This window comes from Alligator sinensis, unplaced genomic scaffold (genome assembly GCF_000455745.1).
Source record: "Alligator sinensis unplaced genomic scaffold, ASM45574v1 scaffold264_1, whole genome shotgun sequence".
In the NCBI taxonomy this organism is placed as follows: domain Eukaryota; kingdom Metazoa; phylum Chordata; order Crocodylia; family Alligatoridae; genus Alligator; species Alligator sinensis.
In genome coordinates this window covers 5,139,158-5,148,611 of record NW_005841831.1, presented here as the reverse complement: position 1 = coordinate 5,148,611, position 9,454 = coordinate 5,139,158, and the positions used below count along the sequence as shown (strand labels likewise).

The window sequence follows — 9,454 nt, the reverse complement described above, 5'->3', positions numbered from 1 at the left end:
AAAGAGTGTTTAGTTGCAGCTGCAGACTTGTTTGATTATTTTAAAAATAACTCAGAAATGCTGAGTGTTCTCAATAATGTCCATCTTCCTGTGAACACAGCATGAAGGGTTGAGGTCATCCTTGGAGATTCATAGATGTTAGGGGCTAGAAGGGACCTCACGAGATCATCGGTTCCGGCCCCCCTAATGTTGAGAGATGACTGAAAAAAAAGATTTGGAAGCCCATGAGTCCCCAACTAGGCAAGGCTATGGATGTACATTATACCAACTATTCAACTGTATATATTTAAATGGTATGAAGGATAGCAGTTTAATAAAACTGTTGGAAATAATGCCAGAGTAAGGGAGGATTCATTAAGAGAACATGTTCCAGTAGTTCTAGCAATGCATAGAAGAAATGGGCATGCCACTTCCAGAGGCATAAAGTGACAAGTGTGCGCCCAGTGCAGTGCTCTCTCACCTTGTTATGAAAATAGTGAATTCCATCAATGCCAGATCTCTACAACACAGGCTTTTTGGAGAGCATGTAAATGAACTCTGATGCACACTGCAGTTGCTTCACCTCACAGACAGAGGTACAATGGCCTATCAAAAAGAAGAGGTTGAAAAGATTCCAAGATCTCCCCCCAAAAATACATGAATTTTTGGAAAATAGAGGTAAACAGAAAGAAAAACTCAGTAATGCCGAGAGCTGCTCTGGCTCCAGTCTGACATCCAAACTGAATGACCTTCATCTTGAACATCAAAGAGAAGGGGAAACTGAGACACAAATAATTGGATCAGTATTTTCAAAATGCAGTCAGAGTTGTGAATAACCCACGTCCACAAAGTGATGGGTTCTTTTCATCATTCGCTTCTCCTTCCAAACAAAATTGAAGGAATAAACTTTAATGGGATTATGTGCTACGTTTCATCGTAAGGCTGAGGGCTCAGAAAAGATATTCAGACTTCACTCATATCCAATACCTACTTTCATTCCTAGCACATTTGTTGTTAGTAATATGAACAAACTTGTTAATCACACTGGAATAGTCTTCAAATAAGTGCAGTTGACCTAGAAATAGAAATCATAAACTTGCAAACATGTGCAACTCTAGCAAGAAAATTTCAATCAGATTTCTGGTCATTAGTAGAAAAACTCAGGTTTCCTCTTCTGAAGAAGTATATATGGTTAAGTGTATATTTCAGGTCCATATATCTGAGTGGGATTATATCATTGGAGATGATCCTACTTAGAACAGGAAGCTGGGCTGGATGACCTCCTGAGGTCCCTTCCAACCCTAGTCACTTATGTTCTTATGAGTGAAGCTGGATTTTCAACCAGGAAAATATTGAAGCCCAATTTCAGGTTGGTCTGATAAATGACCACAAGAATGGCATGACACAAGGACCAGGATGCTACTTCCCAAGAGAGACAGCCTGCTGCACCCAAATAGAAGGAAAGCTGATAACATGCAGAGGCTGCTAAGAGACCATCAAGACAAACAGGCTGCATATTATTATAATAACAGAGCCAGAAACCTGAGGCCTCCCCTCGTAAGGGAGAGAGTTTGGGTTCAACCATCCAGCAGCCATGAAAAACAATGGCAAAAGGCCACTATCCAAGCTGCCCTTGAAATATTTACAAAGGGATCACTGGTTGAAAAGAAGCTGTAGACAGTTGAGGAGCAGCAACATCAGGGAACCAGTATGCAGGGACAGAAGCAGTTGTCGACCATCCATAAATTTATGGACAGTCCATTAAAAAATGTGACTAAAAGTGCTTGTCCATAAAGTCTGCCAAAAAAAAAAAAAATGTAGATGTCCATAATATTTACAGAGAACTGGGAACTGCGTTTCCTTGCTGTTGTCCACAGGAACCTTTGAGTGTTTCCAGAAATGTTCTGGGTCTTGTATGCATGGGATTCCTCCTTGCTTCCTTTCGGAGGGGCAGGCGAGGGCACACCTGGCTGTCAGGGAGCATCATAAAGCACGGGGGTGGGGAGGAGCTGAGGTTTGGAGTGTCCCAGTCCTGCACTCAGGTTCCCCCCTTCTTCCTATCTACCTTGTGACATGCATACCTGTCTACTTCCTTTCAGCCTCCTGTGTGGAGGGGTTCACAGCAGCAAGGGGGAGGAAGGGAGAGGCGTGCAGATCAGGCTCTTTGCTGCTAAAACAGGTCAGAGAGTAGCAGCTGCAGCAAAGGTGGGCTACTCCAAGCCCATTCACAGGAGCAGCAGGCTTTTTCCCCATCTCCTGCAAGGGGAGGATTGGTCAGGGGACCTTTTTCACCTCAGTCCTCCTCTTGAGGGAGCCTGCAGTGATTTGGCAAAGGTGAGGCACTGCATAGCAGGAGGATGAAAGAGAGACACCTCTATCTTGGAGCCAGATACTTGGCAGGAATGGTGTAGCCACGGATGATCCTGCCATAAGCAGGGGGCTGAACTAGATGACCTTGTGAGGTCCCTTCCAGCTCTACTTTCCTATTACCGTTTCTGCTCCTTCCTGATAAGGGAAGTTTTGAATAGCAGCTACGAGAGAGAATGAGGGAACCACAGTGCCAGTGTGCCCTAGATTCAGATGGGAAGGGTACTTAGAAGACCTAAGTTCAAATACTTTTTGCCTGGGTCAGGGCAGGGAAATGAGCAAAGAGCTCCCGATCTCCAGGCAAATACCCTAGCTTCTGAGTGAAAGAGGAGTAACGACCTCCTCCTTGCTGGTCCATGAATCTAGCTATTCATTCCTTTGGTTTTGCTAGTGCCCCCAAACATTTTTTCTGCTTTTGTTTTGCTTTGTTCTGAGCTTGGATTGGATAAGCACTAATATATATTCATATGCACACATATATGTATATAAATATTGGGTTTTCCTGTTTGGCTGCCAAATCAGTAACTTGTCTGGCCCTACTCCCAGGCCTCAGGCCATTGGCAAAAGGGGAGTTTCCTTTGGAAAACTCAGATGGCTTCATCCTGAAAAGGAGAGAATAATGAAATGGAAGAGGCAGCCCAGGCATTCTGACCTGGGAAGGCCCTGGCCCATCCCCAGTGCATCACAGGCCAGGCAGGACACCTTCCTCCCACGTGAAAAACAGTGTGGCCTCTCCTGGTTCCAAGATGCTGCTTTACCCATTGCCCTGCTCCTACGTAGGTCTCTGCTTAAAGGTATTTTTAATGCTCTTCACTGGCACGTTACTCCATGACCCCTGCTCATTGCAACTTCCCCAGCCACACTATAGAGCAGACTTGGAAACTCTTGCTTGTTTCTTTGCCCTGTCTGGTTTGGATTTTTTTCACTTCTGGTGACCTCTCAGGGGAGAGACTGCCTCTCACTGATTTCTGGGACGCTGTTCAAATCTGGAAGGTCAAATTGCCCTCAACCACAAAGTACTATTTGTCTGCTGACAAGAAGACTGATACTGCTAGGTGAAATGTTTGGGGTGAGAGCAACGCTAGTGTTTGAGGCTATGAAGGCAGGATGTACAGAGCACCACTGGCATACAGTGCCCATTATGGTCTGCTGCCTGGTATGGTCTACTGGAAGGGTAGCCAACCTGCATCACGGGAAGCCTCTGAGTGTGACATGAAGCAGATTGAGGAAGGGATAGGCAGCAGAGCAGATAGGGGAGAGAGCAGAAAGCAGGGCAACAACTGGGCAGAAAACAGAATACCACATTGTGAAGGACAAGGGGATCAGAGTGGTATAAGGCTTGATTTGTGGCCTGCTTGCCAGAAAGTTGGCCCCCACTGGCCTGCTGCATGGAGGCAACATTCCCCAAGAAAGTTCATGGGTTTTCACCACACATTAAATGTTAGCATTTTTGTGATAGCTTTTATCGGACCAATTGTTTACTTTGCCCACCCACAAAAATCCTTGCCTCTCATTTTTTCCTGAACCATCACAGCTACATCCACACTACCAAAAGCAACATTAGAGTTGGGGCACCTGTCCCATTTTGCCTCAGCTCTAACCCCGAGGAACTTGTTCTGCATGAAAACAGTAACATAACCAGCCCAAATGCAAAAAAGTGATCAGGCCCCAGAGACCTCTCTGAAATCAATGGGACTGAAAGGATCAGTAACATTTATGAATTGGCACAATTACTGTCATCCTGTTGCCTCAACGATGCCAGCCATTTTGACAGAGTGCCACATGTTGCGCTAGCAGTACCACTGTTGTCTGTGATGGGGACAGGGGTTAGCATAGAAAAGTTTTTGGCAGCAACTGGCTGTTTAAGTTGAAGAACAGTATATGAGATGCTTGTAAAAATGTTAGCATCTATCCTCCACTGATTCTTGCCTCATTGCACGCATTTCAAGTGGAACGGTAGCAGAACACTAGGGAGAGAATTTAAACAAAAGGCTAACTTAGACCTAACCATGGAGGCCCAGGGCTGCTCACCTTGAAGTGTAAGAAAGTATAGTCACTATCTCCACTGGGAACAGGTACTAGCCCTGCATCAGAGCTCTGCTTTCAAGGATGTCTCTCCTCATAGTCCCCATTTCAAATAAACAGGATAGCATTTCACTCCTATTTTTTTTTATTCTAGCGTCACATTCATTAGCAATAGGAATCATTGCATGGTGGTGCCAGCACCTCTTGTACACGTGGAAAGACCCTACAGCAGTTTAGGGTTTCCTAGCTGAAGCATTTTTGGTTCTTATTCCAGCATCCATCACCTATTTGCCTTGGGCAGGCTGAGAGGCAGTCTACCTTGCCATTCAGGGCAAAGAAACAGAGAAATGAGACCCCTATACTCAGCTCTCCGGTGAGAGCAGGCGCAAGCCCAGGAGTCTTGGGAATAGGGTGAGCACGCTTCTGCTCCTTTCACTGGAAGAGAAATTGGTTTCATGACTCAGGCCTGAGAGCTTTGCCTTGTAAAAGCCAAGTGTGGGTCTGGAAACCAGGTCACCAGGACCTGTTTGTCAGGTTCCTATTTTTGTTTTTCATCAGCTCGGTATTCCTGAAAACAAACTGTGTTGTTGTCAGCTAATTAGTGGCATGCTGTGACCGAGCAGTGAGTGCCTGTAAGTTGTCTGGGTTTGCCTAACATGACACAGTTGAGCTTCTGTATTTTGACCTTGCTGTGCCCACTCATATTAGCAGTTCCTTATGTCATAGAAGTAGGGTCAGAAGGGACCTTGTAGATCTTCAAATCCGACCCCCTGCCTGGGCAGGAGGAAAACTGGGCTCAAATAACCCCAGCCAGGTAGGCATCAAGCCTCTTCTTAAAGACCCCCAGGGTAGGAGCCATCACCACTTCCCTTGGAAGTTGGTTCCAGATCCTAGCCGCCCTAACTGTGAAGTAGTTCTTACGGATGTCTAATCTAAACCTACTCTCCAACAACTTGTGGCCGTTATTCCTTGTTATCCCCGGGGGGCGCTGGGGGAAACAAGGTCTCCCCCAAACCCTTCTGGTCCCCCCTAGTGAGTTTATAGTTGGTCACCAGGTCCCCCCTCAGCCTTCTCTTGTGAAGGCCAAACAGGTTCAGGTCCCGTAGCCTCACATTGTAGGGTCTGCCCTGCTGTCCCCGGATCATGCAGGTGGCCCTCCTTTGGACCCTCTCAATGTTGTCCACATCCCTCTTCAAGTGGGGTGCCCAGAACTGGACACAGTATTCCAGCTGTGGCCTGACCAGTGTCGCATAGAGGGGGAGGATCACCTCCCTGGCCCTACGTGAGATGCACCTGTGGATGCACGATAGGGTCCGGTTGGCCCTGCCGACCGTGACCTCGCATTGTCGGCCCATATTCATCTTGGAGTCAATAATGACTCCAAGATCCCATTCAGCCTCTATGCTCTCAAGAAGGGAGTTTTCCATCTTATAAGTGTGCTGCTGGTTACTACTGCCCAAGTGCAGCACCCTGCACTTGTCCGTATTGAAACACATCCTGTTTTTGTTAGCCCACCCCTGCAACCTATCCAGGTCTTTCTGCAGTCTTTCCCTCCCTACTAGCGTGCCCACCTCACCCCAAATTTTGGCATCATCAGTAAATTTGAACAGGTTGCTTTTCACCCCGTCGTCCAAATCGCTGATAAAGAAATTGAACAGTTCAAGCCCAAGGACCGAGCCCTGGGGGACTCCGCTGCCCACTTCCCCCCAGGTCGAATATGACCCGTCCACCACCACCCTCTGAGTACGACCCTTCAGCCAATTAGCAATCCATCTGACCATGTAGGCATCAATGCCACAGTCGCCTAGTTTTTTAATGAGGATGGGGTGGCCGACAGTGTCAAAGGCCTTGCTGAAGTCCAGAAAGCCTACATCCATGGTGACACCTGCATCCAATGAATCTATGAATCTATGAATGCTTTTGTGACCTAATCGTAAAAGGCAATCAGGTTGGTCTGACATGACCTGCCCCTAATGAAACTGTGCTGGTTGCCCTCTTCCCATTAGTACAGATTCCACCAGTGTTTTGGTGTCCTTCCACACTCTTGTCACCTTGAAGTAGTTCCTGGCACAGTAATGATAGCTATTTTCTAGTGGCCTCACCCAAGGCCAAGGAAGAGCACTATTAGCCTTACTGGCATTTAAGAATTTTCTATTATATAATCAGGGGAGAGAGCACTGCAGCTTTCCAGGTGGAGTGATTCTCTTTCCTGCTATGGGGAATTCCTGAGTCCCTGCTATATGACAGTCTTCTCCCTTGGAAAGCCAACACTGGACTGAGATTTTCTGCAGGGCTTAGAGACTGTACACTAAAAAACTGGAGGTGAGAGCCTAGAGCCAAGATATCCAGAAAGCTTCATTATACTAGAAAATGAAGCCTTTATAAGAAGCTATGCTGAAAGCTTCTAGATTGGGGCCTAGAGTGAGGACGCCTAGAAGACTATAGCATAGAAACAGATCAGACAGAACATAGTAGTGCTGTCCTGAAGTATCCCCATTGTGTAGGCAGAGATAAGAAAGCCCCCTACAATTGTAGACATATAACACCACAACTTCAAAAAGGTTTCTTTGGGTTTCACAGGCCTCTCCAACTGCTACTGGAATATATGGGCCAGGGAGGCAGATATTACTACTAAGGAAGAGACACCTTGGATGGTCCGGATCAGCATCTTTTTGGAGCTAGGCACAACATTTCCATCAAAACCTAACTGCAGCACAAAACGACTTTTAGATCAAAATGAAAAATTTTGATCAGAACTTATTTCAATGATTACTCTATAAACCATTTTGTTTTGATGAGGAAAAAATACTGTCTCTTACTTTTTGACATGGCCCCCTTTTCACAGCGAACAAAAAAGTTAAAAGTACAAGAAAGTTTTCACCCACCAAACCAAAACACCATTATTTCAGTTTGTAAGTCAATTAAAAAGAAACAATTAAACAAAGTGAAAACTGCTCATTTCTGTTGGCATTTGTAGGGAACCAGACTAATCTTTCTCTGGCCAGATCTCCCTTCCTAGTGACTTTTTCTAACCTCACAGTATCGTCATGACTACCATGGCATAAGCCAACTACTACACTAGTGATCCATAGACAACATGCAACATGCTGAAGATTTAAAATGTCATCTGAACCAATTGGCCCTGATGCTGCAGGAAAAATGGCAACTGAAAAAATGCCCTTTCCTTAGGAAACAAGCAAAATAGACTGTATATGAGGCTTTCTGTCTTTCTTTTAAACAGGGAGCTGCTAGAAAAAATGTGACATCCTGAAATACATGGTCCTGCCAGTACCTATGAAGTCGACAGGAATCCTTGCTTTACACACTGTTCAGGAAATGCTGCATGTTTTTGTTGTCACTGATGAGATTCAAATACATTCTCTTGTTAAAGTGGAATCACTATCTGCTGAGTGCATCTGTTGCATAGCAGACATGTGGGTGGAAACAAAGCACAAGAGGGCTGAGATAAACATACCTTCTATTTGCCACCAGCAATTCCGTGTGTATTGAGAGGGGATTTTTCAGCGTCTGTTCCTGTTGCATCACATTCCTCCCAAATTCAGCTCCGGGAAATACACTGGTAATGCATTTGACAATGGTGGCTAAAGGGAAGCAAGATAAAGGGAGATATGGTAACAGCTGAGAGATATTGGTAGTTAGCTCTGAGCAGGGTAAAGAATTCTTTAGGATGATTCACTGGAGGAATAATGGGATTGAATTAAGAAAAGGAAAATGCTGGCCAGTGTCATGTAGGTCTGATTGACTGTAAGAGCTTCTGAGTACAGAACAGTCTCCTAATGAAAGTAGCCCTGTCTTGGAGCATTTAAAATGATACTTTAAAATGAGACTTGACAAAGCCCAAGACAATGTGTTGTGCAGGACAATCCTGCTTAGGCCATTGGCAGAGCTGCCGGGTCTAATGAGTCTTTCCCCACCCACCTGTCTCTATTTTATTGTATTGCATTCTTACCTATGGTGAAGCAGCAATACATTGTGCCAGCCCCAGGGCTACATACCAAGTCCTTGTGGGCTCATCTCCAAAGGAGATCCTTGGCTGTCTTTACAAAGAAGCAAATGAGGTTTCACTCCAAGCTTAGTTTCACAACGATGTGTTGAGCACTATCTGATGGGGACAGGCAACAGAGAACATCTTACCAAGGATTTCTCTGAGGGGATGATTTTCTTAGAACAAATTAAGCCAATGCACACCTGGTTCCCTCCGTGGTGTGGTACCCACTAGCAACTGTCACAACCCAAAGTTGTGATTTTTTGTTTGTGTGTGCTTCGGCACTGCTAAATTATTTTCCCGCTAAATTGCAGCTTCTTTGCACGGTGGAGTTTTCTGCTGCAGAGGAGAACCCCGGTGCAACGGAGTATTCCCGCCAAATTTGTAGCTTTCTTTGCATGGTGCATTTCTTTTGCATCCAGGAAATGCACGGTGCAAAGGAGTTCCCGCCATTTGTATGAAGATTCATGCCGCATTATTGGCCGATTCTAATACATGCACACGTGGCGGCTAGCGATTGGCTTGCTAGCCGTATAAAGAGCTTGGGTGGTTTCCGCCCAAGTTGGAGAGAGAGCAATTGGAGTTCGAGAGGGAGAGCGTGAAGATCTCTAAGCGCTGCGGATCCTTACGGACCCAACGCTTTTCTTAAAAGGCAATAGAGGCCTGATAACCAAACCCGCAGAACTTCAACGACTCCGGGGAAAAGAACGAACAGCCTCTAGCCTCTCCCCGTCGCCGATAAATTCCTAGACGTATCCCTTCCTGTACGAGAAACTACCGAACCCGCGGAGTTTCAATAACTCCAGGGCAAAGAAACTACTGAACCCGCGGAGCTTCAATAACTCCGGGGCAAAGAACAAATTGTCGTAGTCCTCTAACGAGGATTTAAGCGGAGCTGAACCTGGAAACTGTCCAGCCTATACCACGACCATCTTTGGTGTAAGTAAACAATCTTTAAATCAACCATTACGCGTCCGTGACTAATTCTAGCTCGCCACCGGTCCTCTCCGACCCCGCGTGCCCTGGCTGCTGGCAACAGCCCGCGTGCGCAAAGACGGGCCCGGCTCGCCCCCGGCT

At 46.0% G+C, this 9,454-nt stretch overlaps 1 long non-coding RNA gene across 1 annotated transcript in view; it reads left to right on the top strand.

The window, feature by feature from the left end:
• Positions 1–7,325, top strand: part of LOC112551486 — a 69,865-nt gene extending 62,540 nt beyond the window's left edge. Inside the window, exon 2 of the long non-coding RNA XR_003095790.1 lies at positions 6,952–7,325. This is a non-coding gene — a long non-coding RNA (uncharacterized LOC112551486). The remainder of the gene's footprint in view (positions 1–6,951) is intronic.
• Positions 7,326–9,454: the final 2,129 nt, after the last annotated feature.